Source organism: Lynx rufus, unplaced genomic scaffold (assembly GCF_022079265.1).
Source record: "Lynx rufus isolate CCGP_SWC_20201006 ecotype Redwood Valley unplaced genomic scaffold, mLynRuf1.p SCAF_16, whole genome shotgun sequence".
Classification (NCBI taxonomy): domain Eukaryota; kingdom Metazoa; phylum Chordata; class Mammalia; order Carnivora; family Felidae; genus Lynx; species Lynx rufus.
This window is the reverse complement of record NW_025814830.1, coordinates 26,766,660-26,786,888: the sequence shown is the minus strand read 5'-3', so window position 1 is coordinate 26,786,888 and position 20,229 is coordinate 26,766,660.

The following is a 20,229-nucleotide window of genomic DNA, read 5'->3' as shown; positions in this document are numbered from 1 at the left end:
TTACTTTTCTTTGACCACTTATAACATCTTTCTGGTTCCCACATTATGAATAAAATAAACTTCACATATGTTCATTTTTATCCGTATGAGAGTTATGATTTGACTTGTTTTTCAAAATTATCTTTTAACAAATAAGTAATACATAATCGTTTATTGTAGGAAAAAATAAAAAAAATAATTTCTCTCAATATTCACCATATGGAGATAACTACAGTGGAAATTATGATGAATAACAAACATATAGATTAATAAGATATTAAAAATGAGATCACAGTACACATATAAGTGCACTGTGCTTTCTTTTTCACTTAAGGAATCATAAAGGTATTTCTATTTTAATAAACAAACATCTGTATCATCATTTTAATGTAAAAACCTTGACAAACCTTTCTTGAACAAGAAGATGGCCTTTTCCCAAGTAGGCACAACTTCCTAAAAGCACAATTATGGTTTTCTGAAGTAGGATTTCAATTCTTTTAAAAATTAAGTTTGTCAGTGGCTATCCATAGCACCCTGAGGGTTACTACAGATTTTTCAAATCCAGTAGAATCTAAAACACCAAAACCAATCTTTGTGCGTAATAACCTTTCGATTGTTTTAATATCCCAAACTGATGATTTGTGAAATCCTTCAAGGGATTTTTTACATCAAAGGTTGAATATTGTTCAGTAGTATTTTCTTGTTAAATATGCACCAGTTCTTTGAAAAGTGTTAAATTTATGTTTGGTAACATGTAGCTATGCAGACTTTGTGCTGAGCCAGATCCCAGGCTGCCTGCTGTTCAGGAGAGGACATAACATTTCCTAAGTCTGCATTTGCCCAGGCCCTCCTAGGCCCTGTTTCTAATCATTGTGCTATACTGCACCTGCTTTTAAGGCCCTACAATCCAGGGAAGTGGTTCTTAAGTCTGGTGGGCAGTAGGATCACCTGAGTGGCTTCTGAAACTACAAATATTCCGGCTTCAGGGCATCCCTGTTTGACCAACTGGTTCAAAATCTCTGTAGTGTGTCTGAGTATCAGTGTTACTTTTTGGAAAAAGTCTCTCAAGGTATATTTTACTGTAAGTCAGTGGTTGAAACCCACAGACAGGGATAGCAGCCTCTGTTAATGTGCAAGTGAGTATTACCTTACTCCGCGAACACCTATTAACATCACAGCATTGAACAGTTGCTTGTATTACATAACTTCAAAGAATAAGCCTGAAGAAAAGGGAGAAGGCATAAAGTATATAGACATCACTTATAGGCAGATTTAATCCTTCTACAGATATAAAGAAAATTTCTGATAATTGAAGCAATTGAAATGTAGGCTATTCTCTTTTGAAAGGCAAGGATTGCCTGGGTGACTATCTCACGTTGCTGGTATACAGACAATTGATGGATCAGGTGACAATTATGAGCAATTATGATCAATACGATAATAGTGGCACCTGTGCAAGCTTCTCTACGATAAATTCTAGAAATCACATTTCTGGCCTTACCTTTACCATGTATTTACTTTGCAAAATAAGTATCAGTTGATTATCATTTTACCTCCTCCCCCTCCAATCCCCCTGAGTTAGTTTTTCTGGTTTTCTGTATCCTTTCCAACATTTGATATTAGATGTTTTGCACACTTATGGGTGTGAAAACAGCATCTCATTTAATTTTTAATTTTTATTTGATTACTAATGAGATTTAGCCATTTGGGTTTCTTTCTCACTGAATTGCCTCTTCATATACTTTGGCTATTTTCTATTAGGTTGTTTACTGGCTAATAGGCATCAACATATATTCTGGACACTAATCACTTATTGGTTATATGAATTTTTTGTGTCTTATATTAGGAGTGTTATTTATTGTTGGGTATTGTATCCTTGTTGGACTTTCTTTTTTTTGTTCAGAAATTTTTTTTTAGTTTATTTATTTTGAGACAGAAAAAGAGAGAGTGTGTGCACACGCATGAGTGGGGGAGGGGCAGAGGGAGAGGGAGAGAGAGAATCCCAAGCAGCCTCTGCACTGCCAGTGTGGAGCCTGACATGGAGCTCAATCCTGCAAATGGCGAGATCATGACCTGAGCCGAAATCAAGAGTCCGATGCTCAATCAACTGAGCCACCCAGGCACCCCTAGATAAAAGAGAATCTTTGTGGGGAGGCTGGTTCAGCTGGTTCAGCATCCAACTCTTGATTTTGGCTTAGGTCATAATCCCAGGATCATGGGATGGAGCTCCATGTTGGGTTCTGGGCTGAGTGTGGAGTGTGCTTGGGATTCTCTCTCTCTCTCTTCCTCTCTCTTTCCCTCTTCCCCTCTCCCCTCATGCTTGCTCTGTCACTAAAAAACAGACAGACAGACAAACAAAAAAGGGGCGAGACAGTGAGTGAGAGAGAGAGAGAGAGAGAGAGAGAGAGAGAGAGAGATTCTTTGTCCCCAAGAATAATCTGAATATGTATGGAAAGGAACACGTTAATCCATGTTCCAATGAGATAAAATGGGCCCAAAGGAGAAATTATGCTAAGATCGGGAGAAATGAGTTCAAGTTCAACCTGACATTTAGCTTTTTGTGTTTATTTGTTAAAAAAAAAGAACAAAATATCTACTCTTCTGACACTCTGCTAACATACTGATGACTCAAGTACATTTGTGAAGTGCTTTGAGCTTTTTGGAGGTTAGATAGGCCCTAAGTAATAGATCTGGGGTAAGGCCTCCTGAAGATGAGCACTTATAGCAGTGCTTTTTTTGCATCTCAAACATTTGATGTGCTATTTATTGCATTTTTTTTGTATATATATATATATATATATATATATATATATATATATATAACATCGTTGACCCTTGAGCAACATTGGCTTGAACTATGAAGTCTGCTTATACAAGAATTTTTTATAATGCAGTACTGTAAATGTATTTTCTCTTCTCGGTGGTTTTCTGAATAACACTTTCTCTTCTCTAGCTTATTTTATTATAAGACTATAGTTCATAATACATGTAACATACAAAATATATGTTAATCAACTGTTATACTATCAGTAAGACTTCCAGTCAATAGTAGACTATTGTCAGTTAAGATTTGGGGAGTCAAAAGTTAAATGTAAATTTTTGACTGTGCAAGGGGACAGTGCCCCTAATCCACACATCGTTCAAGGGCTATTATCTATCTATCTATCTATCTATCTATCTATCTATCTATCTAAATTTCTTTCCTTTCATATTATACTGGTCAGGATCTCCAGTATAATGTTAAGTATAAGGGAGTAACAGGAATCTTTGTTTTTCCTTTAAAGAAACCACATGTATATAATGCTTTAGCTTTAGATATGATGTTTACTGTAGGTTTTTGACAGATACTATTTACAATTTTAAAAACTTCTCTTTCTATTCCAAGTTTGCTAAAAAGTTTTTTCCCTGCATATATTAAGATTATCATATATTTTTGTCTGTAAATATGATGAATTGTGTTAGTAGATTTTCTAATGTTAAACCAACCTTGCATTTCTGGAATAAGCCCTACTTGCTTATCATATTAAGTATTTTATGTATTTTGGGATTTGGTTTGTTAATCTTATTTAAGATTTTTGTATAAGTGAATTTGATGTATAATTTTCTCTTCTTGTACTGCTTTTGTCTGGTTTTCATTACCAAAGTTGTATTAATCTCATGAAATGTGAGTCTCATGAAAGGAGAATGCCTACTCCTTTTTTTCTTTTCCATTCTAGCAGCTTATAACAACAAGACTTAATCCCCTTTGCTTCAGTTTTCTATTTTGGGAAATGGAAATACTGAGATCATAGGGATATTTTGAGGATTAAAACAGTTAAAATAAACAAAGCACTTAGAACAGTGCTCATAACATAGCAAGAAACCTTTTAGTTTTAGCTGTTAGTGCTATTGTTCTACTCCCTAAAAGTTTATATGAGAGGGATGATGCATTCCTAAAGGTTGGGTAACACTCACCAGCAAATCATCTAACATTTTTCTTTTTTGTGGGTGTATTTCAACTTATTCATTTGCAGGTTTATTTTATTTTTTCTTCTTGAATTGTTTATGGCAAGTTATAGTTTTCTAGAAATTTGTCCATTTCCCCTAAATTTTCAAGTGTATTTGCCTTATGTTTATAGTATACTGTTATTAATGTTTAGTCATTGCTATATCTATATTTCTGGTCCCCTTTCCATAATTTCACTTTTTTGGGGTGCTGAATGCTTAGCTCATTAAATTTTAGATTTCCTTTCTAACATATATATGTATATATATTAATGTGTGTGTGTGTGTATGTATATATATATATATATATATATATATATATATATATATATATGGTATTTGATTTAATCACACTCCACTGGTTCTGGTTGGTAATGTTTTTCATTGTCTCTAAGTTTTAAATGTTTTCTTACTTGACCCATGAATTTGTTATATTTATAAACATTTCCAAAATAAGATTTCTATGGTTTCCTTTTTATTACTGAATATTAATTGTATAGTATTGTCATCAGAAACTGTGCTGGGTATAATATAACTCTGTTTCAATATCTATAATACATTTATTTATTTTTTATGATTCCCCTCTGGAATTTGATCCCCATGAAGAAAGGAACTTACTGTACTTAGTTTGCTTTCATGTCCCCAGTGTCGAGGATGGTGTAGGCACATAGCTGTAACTCAACATTTGTTAAATGAAACAATGATTGATGCTGATAGTAATGCTTGCTAATCAGAGTTTATTTCCTCTAGGTGGTCTTTCTTGGCCACTTAGAAGAAGGTGCAAATTTCCATTGGTTCCAGTCTACACTCCTAGACCCGGTTCCATGACTCATATCCATATGTGTCTGAAAAACATCAAAATTTCCTGAGCGACAAAATTCTGAGACTGATGTAAAGCATGGTGACTAGAGTTAATGATGCTGTATTATATACTTAGGATTTGGGATCTTAAGTGTTCTGACCACACACACATACAAAATGATGACTATGGGTGGTGATAGATATGTTAATTTGCTTGATTTTGGTAGTCATTTCACAATGTATACATCTATCAAAATCACCTTGTACAACCTAAATATATACAATTTTTATTTGTTAAAAAAAGTAGAACTGAGAGGACTAAGTCTGCTTCCTAATTAATTTAATTCTGATCAGCCCACTGTCAGCACCCAGGCATTGATATGACCTCAGCTGCCCATAGATAGGAAAGGTTGATCACAGCAAAACTGGAAATCCTTAAAAAAAGTTTATATTTCCTGTATTTAATGTTCTCCACAAAACAATATTCATACATTCTGTTATGCAGTTATAGAGTAGAGACAGCTGGCCATTACTCAGCTTGGTGTATCAAATAGATATTTTTGAAAATATACAAGCTTTGAAAATTTTTATTCTTCAGACAACTTCGGCTTTGAAAACTCTGTATATCTTAAAAGCAGTTTCATAATGTCAGTAGTTTTCTGTGATTGATAGTCACAACACACTGAGCTCATGGAGACGTTAAAAATGTGGCATAGGAAAAGGAAAAAAAGTACTTTCCAATAGTGGATTCTGCAGCAGTAAGTAATCTGCTCCTGGCTTTCCTTCCCTTAACTGAAAGCTTTCTTTCCTGAAAGACCTGTGTTTTATTACATTCTAGTTTTGGACATTCTAATAAAAATATATTATTTTCTATGTTTGCCAGAAATGCTTTTTCTCAACCATAGAGGGAATTATTGCAAAAGTGCTGTAAGTTTCTCTATGGAATGCTGAAACCCCAGATTGAAAAACAAAACAAAACAAAAATTACCAATAAGTAGGAACACTAGGTAGAACACTGACATTGGCAGGTCTCTTCTGGGCTGATGGGGATGCTTGTGGGCTGCATTCTCACAAAGTGGGAGGTGCTTCTATTACTGACTGTGAGTTACCGAGTGGCTGAATGTAAAGATTAAGTGACTTGGAGAAGCAGTGAGACAATGTGTGGATAATTCTGAGAAATCCAGGGAGGTTGTTCTTTTGGAACGTGGAAGGATGTTACTTTCCCTAACTACAGTGTTCTATAAATAAATTATAGTGGGATAGCTGCTATAACAAATAGGTCTGGAAATGTAATGGCTTATCACAGATGCTTATTTCTTGCTCAGTAATTGTCTGGAATTGGTGTTCGTGGTGGCAGGGTGGCTCCTTTGACTAACTCACTTAGGAATACAGACTCTGTCCATCTTGTGGCTCTGTCATTCCCTAGAGCAGGAGTTAGCATTTTTTTTTTTTTTTTGGTCGAGAACCAGATAGTAAATGTCTTAGGTTTAGCATATATATAGTCTCTGTCACAATTACTCAATGCTGCTATTGTACCATGAAAGCAGCCATAGTCAATAAATAAATTAATGGGGTGGCTGTTTCCAATAAAACAGTATTTAGAAAAAAATAAAGGTTGTAAGTTGGATTGGCTCTTGGGGCATGGTTTGCTGACACTGCACCAGAGTCTTGTCATTCTCCTCTGTATCTAGAAGAGAAAGGGATGGAGCATGGAGAAGCAAATGTGGGAGGTTTCCAAAGGCCAAGCCTGGAAGAAACACACACCATTTCCCCTCATGTTCATTGGCTAGGCATCAGGCTTATGATAACACCCAACTACCAGGGAGGTTGGGAAATATCATCTTTCTGTGTGCCCAGAAAGAAGAAACACGTCAGCGAACACAGTGAACAGGTGGCAATCTTTCCTACATCTAGCAGAAAATCTGACAGTGGAATTCAAGGTGCATCCTCAAAGTATTCTACCATGTTCTCCAACACAAGGCTCAAAAAGCATGGTTTTGCAGACAGACCTGGGTTTGAATCGTAGCTAGGCTGCTTTCTTGCCGTGTACATGTGGGTAATTTGTTGAACCAGGCTTTGTCTCAGTCCTCATCTGGAAAACAACAATAATTATGGCTCAAGGGTCATTGTGAATGTTAAATAAAAATGATGACTATCATCTCATATATATTCAGTAAATAGTAGCTATTATCATTATTACTTGAACAATGACCGTAGTTCCTGGTAAAGTATAATTTAATGCTTTGCTGCTGGGCTTAAATCCCTCTTCCACTGCTTACTAGCTGTGTAATCTTGGGACAAATTATTTAACCTCTCTGTGCCTCAGTTTCTTCATTTATAGAATTATGGCAATAATAGTGCCTCTTTTCTTGGATTGGTGTGATACCTAAGTGACTTAACGCATATAAAATTATAGGTGCCTGGACATAATAATGCTCGATACGTGCTATCTATAATTATTATCTTGATACACTGATCCCTGGAATCCAAAGGGGACACTAATGATGAAAATCATCATATCCATATATTAATTTATTCAGCAGATATTGAATATCTAAAGGCCAAATTTTGTGCAAGTATCCGAGGATATAAATGGTGAATAAGCCTGACATGGCTCTGGTCTTCATGGAGTTTACAGTGAATTTGCTAATAGATTTTTTTTTTTTTTTTGAGCCGTCCCTGAAGTAAGCACTTTTAGCAAGTTATTTAGTTGTATCCTTTGCCATAACCCTGTGAAATTAGATATTATTATCTTTATTTTACATACAAGGTACTAGATTTAGAGAACTTAAATAATTTGAGCAAGGTCACACAGTTGGTAAATGGAAGAGATGGTATTTGAAACTATGTCCTCAAATTTAAATGTCACTAGTCTTAACAGTCATCCTGGACAGTCAGATCTGGCCACATAAAAAGATCTGCCCGGCAAAGTATATACTGTTTAATGGGAATGTGAGTTGGAGGTGGGGGAAAGAGGAGGCTGTAATGGTGAGGGTGACCTCCTGGCCTCTCTGGAAATTCAGTTCTATCTCCGGACCATTTATGACAACAAATGCCCTCTCTCCTTGGATGACTTCAAACATCCCCAAGGATTAGAAACATGTAATCTTATCAACCAGGTTTGGTTCCCATCTGTAGGAGAGCTGGGCTTTTCAATTTAACCACTGGCTTAAAAAAAGATGGAAAAAAAAAATAACACAAAGAAATCTACTGTCTCTACCCTTCTTTAAAATGATGAATGCTTTTTTAAGGCAAATCCATCATTGGTCACTTGAGGGAGGAAATGTCAAGAAAAGTTATGGTTTGTTAGCTTTTACTTCTTGACATTATACAAGAAAGTAATTGAAGTACAACAAATGCCATGTTGTTTTACCTCATCTATTTATATAGCAATCTGACAAGATGAATATATATGTTACTGTGGATTTGGAAAAAAAGTGACACAGGCTCTATGATTCGTTCTATTGTCTTATCATTGCTGATCAAATGTGCTTTCCCTTAAGAAAACACACGGCAGAGGAATTGATATTCTTTCATGCAGATTCCTGGATATTAAACAATTGAACTCATTTTACACTCTCAGCCCCATTAGGCTCTTATCTCAAGTTCTTAGAGCTTTAACATGGATGTATAATAAAACGTGCACAAATTCAATTCAATACAACAAATATTTATTTAGCACTCACTGTGCATGAGATACTATGCCAAACAGAGATGCCATTAATTCACAATCTGTGATAATTTCAATGCAGCCTGGGCTAAATGTTACCATTATACCATTTATGAAAAAAAAAAAAGAGTCTGCTAAGCAAATCAACAAGGTAGATCTCATCATGTATTATGCTATGCTCCTGAAAACTAGTATGTAAATCAGATTGTGAATGCACAAGAAGAGCTTGGTGTTCAAAGAATTTTATACTAATGTTTCTAGAGAATATATAAATCACTGACAAGTAAGGATTTTTAAGTTAGATATTTAAAAGGTGAGTGACCACTTTATTGAGGGATATTATGTGACTCGTATTATGAAAAATCCCAAGGCTTGTTTCTATGACAGCCACGATCTCTCTGTGGTTGGGTAGTCTGTTGTCCAGCAACTTAAATAGAAGAGACATGTTAAATTATTTTTTTTCTTCTGAAAGGTGTCAGCCACAAAACTAAGGTACAGAGCTGCTTATTCTGTGGTAAACATCTCTTTAGTTTTCCACATAGATTGCAGGGGAAGAAAAGAGATACTAAAACTGTATCTAATAGGAAGAGGCAGGATGAGCTTTCAGTGTGTCTTAACCTTTTTATTTTGCTCAAATTGCCTTAGAAAAACCAGCTGGGATCTCAAGTGAGTTACTCAGGGATATAACGTTAAGAATCGTGTGACAATGTCTCCTGTGGAAAGAATACAGTAAGATGATGTTTTTTGCATTTTGGCTACCCTGTTTTTTATAGCCGCTTTATCAAAACTGGTCCCTGTGCATTTGTTCCTGTCTGTATATAAATGGGCTGATAGGTTGGACTCCAGAGAGTCTGAATTAAGAACCATCATCATTTATATGTCAATACTGTGTAGTAAAGAATTTGACTTGCCCAAAGAGATTTTGGCTTTGCCCTCAGCTTCAGGGAGATAATCTTTGCCATACATGATTGAAGTGTCTTTGTTTAGGGTGGGGGCTGGCCACGCTGGATCTTAGCATGGGACTAGTCCCATCTGATAGTCTTAGGGTGGGGGCCAGCGAAAGACCAACTGTAATTTATGGTGAGGGTTTAGGTCACATAGTAACAGCTGTCTTAGAGACTGAGTTCAACAACTTGGTCAGTCATAACTGGTAATAAGCGCCAATAAAAATTTTAAACACTGAAGCTTTAATGAGCTTCCCTGGATGGTATTACGCTGTGTATTGACACATAGCAATACTGTGAGAGTGATGTATCCTCACCCCATGGAAGAGGATGACAAAAGCTTCATATTTGTAACCCTCTCAGACTCTACCCTATGCATCTATTCCTTGGCTGATTTTCATCTGTATCCTTCCTCTGTAGTAAGCCATAATTGTCAATATAATAGCTTTCAGTGAGTTCAGTAAGTCCTTCTAGTGAATTATTAAAACTGAAGATTTGTTTGGGGAGGTCGTAAATGAAGGCAATCTTGGGGACTGTTTTCTCTTTCCATTGCAGTTTGGATAACTACAGTTAAGTACCAACTGAAATGGGTCTATTGACATGCAAATGTGTCCAATTATGCATAACAATGGTATCATGTCTCAAAAATCTCTTAAAACAAGAAAATTCACTTGGAGGTGCTTGTAAAATAGTCTAAATTTGAAAAGTTTAGAAAAATAGCATTAAGTGGACCTCCTTTTCTTCAATCGTTTGAAATTAGAACAGTCTTAATGGGTTTGAATGATTTCAAGGGTTACAAAAAAAAAAAATACCTTATGGGCCCAGAGAGATAACCTAAATATATGGATCACTAGGTAAGATCTTTGGTGAACTGAAGAACATAGGCCTAGTCTAAAGTTAACAAAAATTTTGAAATACTATAAGGACTATAACAAAGGTCTGTAACAGGAGCTGGCCCAGAGGCCACCAGTTGGCCTTTTCTCCTTTGCTCTAGTTGCAAATTGGTCATTTTTTTGTAAATGAATAAGATTATTCAAATTTTCTATTTCCATCTCTTAAGTCAATTTTTTTTGAATTTGTTCACTCAACTAAATTTATTTCAAACTTATTAGCATAAAGTTGTTTATAATATCTTATCTGTTTAATGTTTATAGAATCTGTAGTAATGTCTCATTTTAAATTTCTGACTTTGATTATTTGTGCCTTCTTTTTTTTATGTTGTTTTATTGAATAGATTTTATTATCTTTATTTGGGATATGGCTTGTGACATATGCCTTATATATTTTTAAACGATTTACACATGAAACCATTAAATAATTATACGTATACTAGTGGCCAACACCCAATTGTTGTTTCACTGGTACTTCTCTGTGATTCTTTTTTGTTTTTTAAATTAATTTTATTTTATTTTATTTATTATTATTTTTTTAATTTTATTTTTTTAATTTACATCCAAATTAGTTAGCATATAGTGCAACAATGATTTCGGGAGTAGATTCCTTAATGCCCTTTACCCACTTAGCCCATTCCCCCATCCACAATCCCTCCAGTAATCCTCTGTTCTCCATATTTAAGAGTCTCTTGTGTTTTGTCCCCTTCCCTGTTTTTATATTATTTTTGCTTCCCTTCCCTTATGTTCATCTGTTCTGTGTCTTACAGTCCTCATATGAGTGAAGTCATATGATATTTGTCCTTCTCTGACTAATTTCGCTTAGCATAATACCCTCTAGTTCCATCCACATAGTTGCAAATGACAAGATTTCATTCTTTTTGATTGCTGAGTAACACTCCATTGTATATATATACCACATCTTCTTTATCCATTCATCCATTGATGGACATTTGAGCTCTTTCCATACTTTGGCTATTGTCAATAGTGCTGCTATAAACATTGGGGTGCATGTACCCCTTCGAAACAGCATACCTGTATCCCTTGGATAAATACTTAGTAGTACAATTGCTGGGTCATAGGTAGTTCTCTTTTTAATTTTTTGAGGAACCTCCATAGTGTTTTCCAGAGTGGCTGCACCAGCTTCCATTCCCACCAGCAGTGCAAAAGAAATCCTCTTTCTCCACATCCTCGTCAACATCTGTTGTTGCCCGACTTGTTAATGTTAGCCATTCTGAAAGGTGTGCAGTGGTATCTCATTGCAACTTTGATTTGTATTTCCCTGATGATGAGTGATGTTGAGCATTTTTTCATGTGTTGGTTGGCCATCTGGATGTCTTTTTTGGAGAAGTATCTATTCATGTCTTTTGCCCATTTCTTCCCTGGATTATTTGTTTTTTGGGTGTTGAGGTTGATAAGTTCTTTATAGATTTTGGATACTAACCATTTATCTGATAGCTCATTTGCAAATGTCTTCTCCCATTCCGTCAGTTGCCTTTTAGTTTTGCTGATTGTTTCCTTCGTTGTGCAGAAGCTTTTTATTTTGATGAGGTCCCAATAGTTCATTTTTGCTTTTGTTTCCCTTACTTCTGGAGATGTGCTGAGTAAAAAGTTGCTGCGGCCAAGATCGAACAGGTTTTTGCCTGCTTTCTCCTTGAGGATTTTGATGGCTTCCTGTCTTACATTTAGGTCTTTCATCCATTTTGAGTTTATTTTTGTGTATGGTGTAAGAAAGCGGTCCAGGTTCATTTTTCTGCATGTCGCTGTCCAGTTTTCCCAGCACCACTTGCTGAAGAGACGGTCTTTATTCCATTGGATATTCTTTTCTGCTTTGTCAAAGATTAGTTGGCCATACCTTTGTGGGTCCATTTCTGGGTTCTCTGTTCTGTTCCATTGATCTGAGTGTCTGTTTTTGTTCTAGTACCATACTGTCCTGATGATTACAGCTTTGTAGTATAGCTTGAGGTCTGGGATTGTGATGCTCTGTGCTTTTTAAATCTTTTTCAATCTTTTTGAAGATTGCTTTGGCTATTTTCTGGTTCCATATTTGTGCATTCTATCTACTTTTCTTGGAGTCTTATAGGTTTATTAATTTTGGTCGTTTCTCCAAAAATAAACTTTTGGCTTTGCTGGTTTTCTTCATTGATGTTTGTTTACTATTTTGTTAATTCCTCTTCCTGTATTTCTTTATACCTCCTTTGTTTTTCTTTTTTTTTTTTATCTTATTGACATACATGTTTAGCTCTTTGGTTTTTGTTTTGTTTTATTTTTGTTTTTGTTTTTTTATTAAATATAATTTATTGTCAAATTGGTTTCCATACAACACTCAGTGCTCATCCCAACAGGTGCCCTTCTCAACACCCATCACTCCCTTTCCCCTCTTCCCCACCCCTCATCAACCCTCAGTTTGTTCTCCATATTTAAAAGTCTCTTATGGTTTGCCTCCCTCCCTCTCTGTAACTTTTTTCCCCTTTCCCCTCCCCCATGGTCTTCTGTTAAGTTTCTCAGGATCCACATATGAATGAAAACATATGGTATCTGTCTTTCTCTGCCTGACTTATTTCACTGAGCGTAACACCCTCCAGTTCCATCCATATTGCCACAAATGGCCAGATTTCATTCTTTCCCATTGCCAAGTAGTATTCCATTATATATATAAACCACATCTTCTTTATCCCTTCATCAGTTGATGAACATTTAGGCTCTTTCCATAATTTGGCTATTGTTGAAAGTGCTGCTATAAACATTGGGGTACATGTGCCCCTATGCATCAGCCCTCCTGTATCCCTTGGGTAAATTCCTAGCAGTGCTATTGCTGGGTCATAGGGTAGTTCTATTGTTAATTTTTTGAGGAACCTCCGCACTGTTTTCCAGAGCGGCTGCACCAGTTTGCATTCCCACCAACAGTGCAAGAAGGTTCCCGTTTCTCCACATCCTCGCCAGCATCTGTAGTCTCCTGATTTGTTCATTTTAGCTACTCTGACTGGCGTGAGGTGGTATCTCATTGTGGTTTTGATTTGTATTTTCCTGATGAGGAGTGACGTTGAGCATCTTTTCGTGTGTCTGTTGGCCAACTGGATGTCTTCTTTAGTAAAGTGTCTATTCATGTCTTCTGCCCATTTCTTCACTGGATTATTTGCTTTTCTGGTGTGGACGTATGGTGAGTTCTTTATAGATTTTGGATACTAGCCCTTTATCTTATATATCATTTGCAAATATCTTTTCCCATTCTGTTAGTTGCCTTTTAGTTTTGTTGTTTCCTTTGCAGTGCAGAAGCTTTTTATCTTGATGAGGTCCCAGTAGTTCATTTTTGCTTTTAATTCCCTTGCCTTTGGAGATGTATGGAGTGAGAAATTGCTGTGGCTGAGGTCAAAGAGGTTTTTTCCTGCTTTCTCCACTAGGGTTTTGATGGTTTCCTGTCTGACATTCAGGTCCTTCATCCATTTTGAGTTTATTTTTGTGAATGGTGTAATAAAGTGGTCTAGTTTCATCCTTCTGCACGTTGCTGTCCAGTTCTCCCAGCACCATTTGTTAAAGAGACTGTCTTTTTTCCATTGGATACTCTTTCCTGCTTTGTCAAAGATTAGTTGGCCATACATTTGTGGGCATGTTTAGCTCTTTGATTGTCCATCTTTATCTTTTTCTAAAAAAGGTATAAATTTTTCTTAAAGCACGGATTTATCTGCAGCTCATAAGTATTTATGTCTATACATAGTTTATTACCTGTTAAGTTTATTATCATTCTGTTAACATATATGTGAATTGCCATAGTTTTTTGACCTATGGATTATTTAGAAGGGTATTTTAAATGTTCAAACTTATGAAAATTTTAAGCTTCTGTTTGGTAATTGATTTCTTGCTTCATTGCAGTAGGGTCAGAAAACACTCTTAAATTTTTTGATATCATTAGAAATTTTTTGAGACTTGTTTTATGGACCAGAAATATTTGTAAATATTTCATATGTTTTGGAAAGAATATGTGTTTTCTATAGTCCTTAGTCACAGTTTTGCATAGCGTTCATTGAGACAGACAACATTGCAATTGTGTTGTAATTGCATTAAAAGTATACTAGAATTTTACTGATTTTTGTTTGTTCGTTCTGTAAGCTAGCACTGAAATCTCCCACTATGATTATGCTCTTGTCTCTTTTGTCTCTTGTCAATTTTTGCTCTATATGTTTTAAGGCTATACTTGTTAGGGATACACATTTGTCTCTTGTTACTACATCTCCAGGATGAACTGAAAATTTCATCGTTAGGGTAAGGCTTTTGCTTAAAGTCTTTGTCTGATATTAATACAGTTATATCAGCTTTAAAAAATTTAATGCTTATGTAGTATATTTTTTCTGCCCTTTTGTTTGTAACTTTTTGTCTCCTTATGTTTTAGGTATCTTATTGTAAACAACTTGTGATTTAAAAATATCTGGTTGAAATTATTTGTCTTTTAATTGAAATGATTGCTTCACTTATATTATTGATATATTTGAGCTTAAATCTATCTTATTATGTGAATTCTATTTGTTATACATGTTTTATGTTTATTTCTATCTCCTTTCTTATATTCTTTTGGATTGATAGTTTATTATTTTATCTCCTCCTATTAGTTTGGAAGTTACATATTATTATATGTTACAGAGATAATATTTGCAATGTCAATATCTAGAATATACAAGGGGCTCTTTTTTTAAAAATATTTTATTTATTTTTGAGAGAGAGAGAGAGAGAGAGAGACAGAGCACAAGTGGGTGAGGGGCAGAGAGAGAGGGAGACACAGAAACCAAAGCAGGCTCCAGGCTCTGAGCTGTCAGCAGAGAGCTCGACGTGGGGCTCGAACCCACCAACCGTGAGATCATGACCTGAGCCAGAATCATTCCTAACCAACTGAGCCACCCAGAGGCCTCAAGGAGCTCTTTTTAATACACAAGAAAATGATGGGGGACACAAAAGAAGAATAGGAAAAGATTATGAACAGGCAATTTCCAGATGGTAAAGTATGTGAACTGATACTCAACTTTATTTGAAATCAGAGAAATGCAGATTAAGACAACAAGGAGCGATCAGTTTACACTCATAAAATTTGTAAACATTAAAACATTTATTTGGATAATACCAAAATGTTGGCAAGGATGTGGAGAATTGGCAAATTATATGTTCTACTTGTGAATATTTAAACACATTCAGCTGTTCTTAAGCACAAACTAGCAGTATTAGTAAAATTGAGCAGTATTAAGTAAAATGTACAATCCAGCAATCCCACTATTTGGTAAAAACCTTAGAGATACTGGTATATGAGTGTACCAGGAGACACTCATGAGAGTGCTCATCATAGTGTTGTTGAGAGGCGGGAAGGAAGAGGAAACATCATAGATGTCCATCAACAAGGGACTAGATTAAATTAGGGGAAAAGTGGAAGTAAATAAATCATAAGAACAGCATTGAGTGAAAATAGTAAAAAATAGAACTGAATTTAGCAAAAAAAAATTGCTATACAAAATTGCTATTTATTTTTCAGAGGCACAAACAAATCTGAGCACATTTACCAAAAACATTATAAAGTGGTTGTCCTCATGGGGTGAAAGGGGATGGGAGAGGAGTTCATATTAAGAGGCAAGATATGTAGAAATAAAATTTAACAAGAGGAGAGTCTGTATGGACTTACAATGACAGAGTGATACCAACGAGTATGATTAACTCAGCTCAAAGGGAGAGTTGCATTACATCAGTGATTCCAAAATCCAAATTATTTTTTCCCCAAATTATTTATGTTACATCTTTTGCCATATTTGTAGAGCATCTAGACAGTATATTTAACATATCCTTTAAATAGCCTTACATAAAACATTAAAATTTTACTTAACAGGAAGCTTTATATCACGATCATTAATGGAAAACTAGTGTATTTTCCTAGTAGATACAAGGGAAGTATAAAAATAATTATATGGAAACAAACCAATGCTCTGAAGTTCCAGTTGGGTACCGTGGCTGGCTGGAGGCTGAGTCTGAGGTTGGATCTCTGTGGAAAAGTCTAGAAAGTCACTAAAGAAAAAAAAGAAAAAGAAAAAGAAAGCCACTCACCTATGACATCCTATTTCTTTATAATCAGAAAAGGGAAAGAAAATTAAGAAGGGAATATAACTTTATACAATGTACTTCAGAAATATCTAATGCCATTATCTGGCCTTTAGTACAACACCTGAAATTAATTTGAGACTCATCTGTGTTATGTGTCCCACACTTTGGGAAACTCAGGAGTGAATGGCTGCTAATGTCTTTTCTAGCTTTAACTTTCTGAAGTTGCATGAAATTAAGAAAGGCAAAATATTGTGAATAAGGAAAGACTCCTGCTAGTAAAACCACCAAATAACAGCAGATGAATTTCCAGGAGAGGAAATAGGGCTAAAATCTGCTTGGAGGATTGAATCAAATCTTCACCATTGTTCCCATTTCACAGACCTTTGCAAATATTACTTAAGCTCCTGGGATGATCCAGGTGAAACTCACTGGAACCAGGAATTGGTTGATGAGTTCTAATGGGTTTTATTGATTGATCGATTGATTGATTGAGAGAGAATATGAAAGAATAGTGGGTTCTAATGATTCAGCTTCTGAGCTGCCAGCAGCCTTTGGAGCTATGCTGTGGATGGTGTACAAAGGTAAATATAAAGAAAAGAGTCCCCAGAACTTGTAGTTCCATTGGTCTATGAGTTAGTTAGCAGCTTCCAGAATAACAAATAATTTGATCAATGAAGGGAATAGATATTATTTACTATGATTTCTTTCAGACCTTATGAAGACTATTTAGGTTGCAAATGACATAAACTAATAAGGGGAAAAGCAACACAATGTTACCAGGACTGATTTGCTTTCCTTTTTTAGATCAGCTGTCTGCATTCACCAACCCTAGTGGCTTCATCCTTCCAGTGTCAACTCCTGAGGGAAGGAGAGCGAGATAGCTTCTTTCCCCCAGTGGATTCCAAGAGTCCATAGAGACTGTTACTGGCCAGAATGGTGCCATGTACCCATTCCTGAATCATTACCACAGGCAAGAAGAATTTCTTAAAGTATGGATTCATACTCCATGCTGGAGCCATCTTCCATCCAGAAGACATGGCTGAGAATCGGGGAAGGAAATGTATGCTGGGAAGGCAAAATCAACAAATACCTATTGCTTCTTTGAAGTTAGACCAGAAGTCAGCTAGCTTTTACTTTAAAGGACAAGAGAGTAAATATTTTATGCTTTGGGGGCCACATAGGGTCTGTGCCACACCCTTCTCTCTCTCTTTCTGTTACGACATTAAAGACATAGAAACCTTCTTAATTGTGGGCTATACAAAACTGGTTGTAAGCTGGATTTGGTTCACAGTTTGCTGATCCTTGAATTAGACTGACCCTTCTTTTCTGTGTTTCAGAGTGATTTTTTATAAGGTTTACCTTCTGAAATGCTTCCATAGACAAAAACTCTAATGCAGAAGCTCTATTAGAGCAGGGGACCTATCTTTTCTTCTTCTCCTTATTTTTTTCTCCCCCTCCCTTCCTCCTCCTTCTTCTTTTTCTCCTCCTTCCCCTACCCCTTTCCCCTTCTCATCCTCTTTCTCCTCTTCCTTCTTTTTTTTTTCCCTTCCCCTCCTCCTCCTTCTTTATACTATTACCACTATTTGCCATGCCTTCTTTTTACCACCTCATATCCAGTGTCTAGCACGTCTGGTAAATGAAGTCCCCCAATGAATGTATATTGAGTATATAAGAGCCCTTTCACAGAGCTCTGCCAACAAAGACTGGACTTCCAGAGGCCTGGAAGAAAAGGCTTTGGTGTTTCATGGAGCTGCAATGCTGGGTGATTCCAGGAAGGTGGGTGGGGTGGTTGGTAGAAAGAAAACTGCAAGGAGGCGGGATACCCATGCTTTGGTTCTGGCTATGTCACAGCCTTGTGACTTTGAACAAATCTTTGGTCTTCCTTGACTCTTTCTGCCTCTTCACTTATAAAATCATGTCATTGGATTAGGAAATGACCAAAGTTTTCTATAGCTCAAGATTTCATGGCAAAAAGGGAAACATTATGCAACAGTGACAGGAGCTGATGAGAAGGGGAAACTGTGACTTTATTATGGGATTTTGGAAATTGATTTTCAGAAGTTTTGGCTTTCTGAAGAAATGCTAATGACTCAAACAGCCAGAAAAACACAGCTATAATGGAAGAAGAGTTTGCCAGTTCATTGTCTTTGAAAGGAATTTACAATGCTCTGTTCAGTTGAAGGCAGGAGTATTTCTAATTCTTTTTTTTTTTTCCAAAGGATGAAGCTTCACAATATGTTTTGAAGCTTACCTTTCACTACACACATGGCAGACATTTGTAGCTGGAGAAATTATCTTCTATGTAAATATTGTCCAGTAAATTAATCAAACTTCTACTGAGAACTGATTAAATATCAGGTGCTTAGTTAGATGCCTCAAAGATGGAGAACAGATGGTTCCTTCCCTAAGGGAGTTTTAATCTGGAGATGTTGAATGGAGAATCATTTAGGTCTAACCAGGAAAACAGAAACACCTCTAAGTATTTAGAATGAGGGAATTTAATGTAGAAAGTAGTTACACAGATGATGGAATTGTTGAGAAGTCAATGGGGGATGATGCGGTGACCCAGGAGATGATGCGGACCTGCTGCTACGATGTTTTTAGATGCATGGAAAAAGAAATGGCCCGTGATAAGTGAGGTGGAAGTGCCAGAATTTCCATGGAAAGTGGTGGAAATGGATTAAAAGGCTCCAAATAAGGCCAGAAACCCACCACATGATTGTGTGCCATGGAAAGGCTTGGGGGAGATACATTTAGTAAGGAAATAAGGAATGTGTGGGTGAGAGGGACACTAGCGTCCCTTGGAAGTCTGATGGGGCTCCTTGGCAGGCCACGGCTAACTGTAGGATACACCATGACAGAACTGGGCTTACTGATAGCAATGGGGAAGCTAGCACTCTGGGGAAATAGAGGCCAGATGGTGACATTGAACATCAGGTGGACAGAATTATTGTGATGAATTGAAAGGTCAGAGAAGCAACCAGGAAGGCCCTGTGTCCTGCAGAGCATTATGAAGATGCTTAATGGAAAAATGCATCTCTAGAGGCTAAAGATGAACAGCTAAAAGAAGTACTACTAAATGTGTACAATCAAAAGAGATCAAGGGTGGATGATCAGGAGGCTGAGAGCAATCACTTCTAATAAAAAGGCACAACACGGTGGTGCTCATTTTTGCCAGACAAGTTTTGGAACCTGAAACCCAGTGAAAGACCAGTTCTCCATAAGGAAGAGCCTGGCAACGTAAGTGTACACATTAATGATTCCTCCAGGCTTTCCCCAAAAGGACCTGTAGCCATTTATTGGAGTTACTTACACTGGGAAAAGGCTAATGCCCAAACATTTCAAGGATTGTTGGACACAGGATCCTAACTGGTATTGACACCTAGAGGCCAAAGCGTTGTTATGACCCTTCTATTAGAGCAGGGGCATAGAAGATGGATTTGAAGTCCTTGGCTGTAGTCCAGCCCTATGTAGTCATGGTCTACGAGGTCTGTGGACAACTCACCCAGTTGTCCTGTCCCAGGTTTTCAAAGATATAATTGGGATAGACATACTAGTTGGTTTAATCCACACATTCAGTCCTTGGTCTACAGGGTAGGGGTTATAGTGGGGAAGGGCAAGTGGAAGGCTTGGCCTCCCAGTACCTGACCCAGGCAAAGGTAGTCAATTAAAGACAATATCTCATCCCAAGGAGGATGACAGAAATTAATGCTGGTCTAATGACCTAAAGAATGCAGAGGCGGGTCCTCATCATATCTCCATTCAATTTATTAGCCTGCTTCCTGCAAAAATGAGGTGGATTCTGAAATATGACAGTGGACTACTGTATCCTTGATCAAGTAGAACCCCCAGTGCAGCTACTATGTCAGATGTAGTCTCTTTTCTAGAG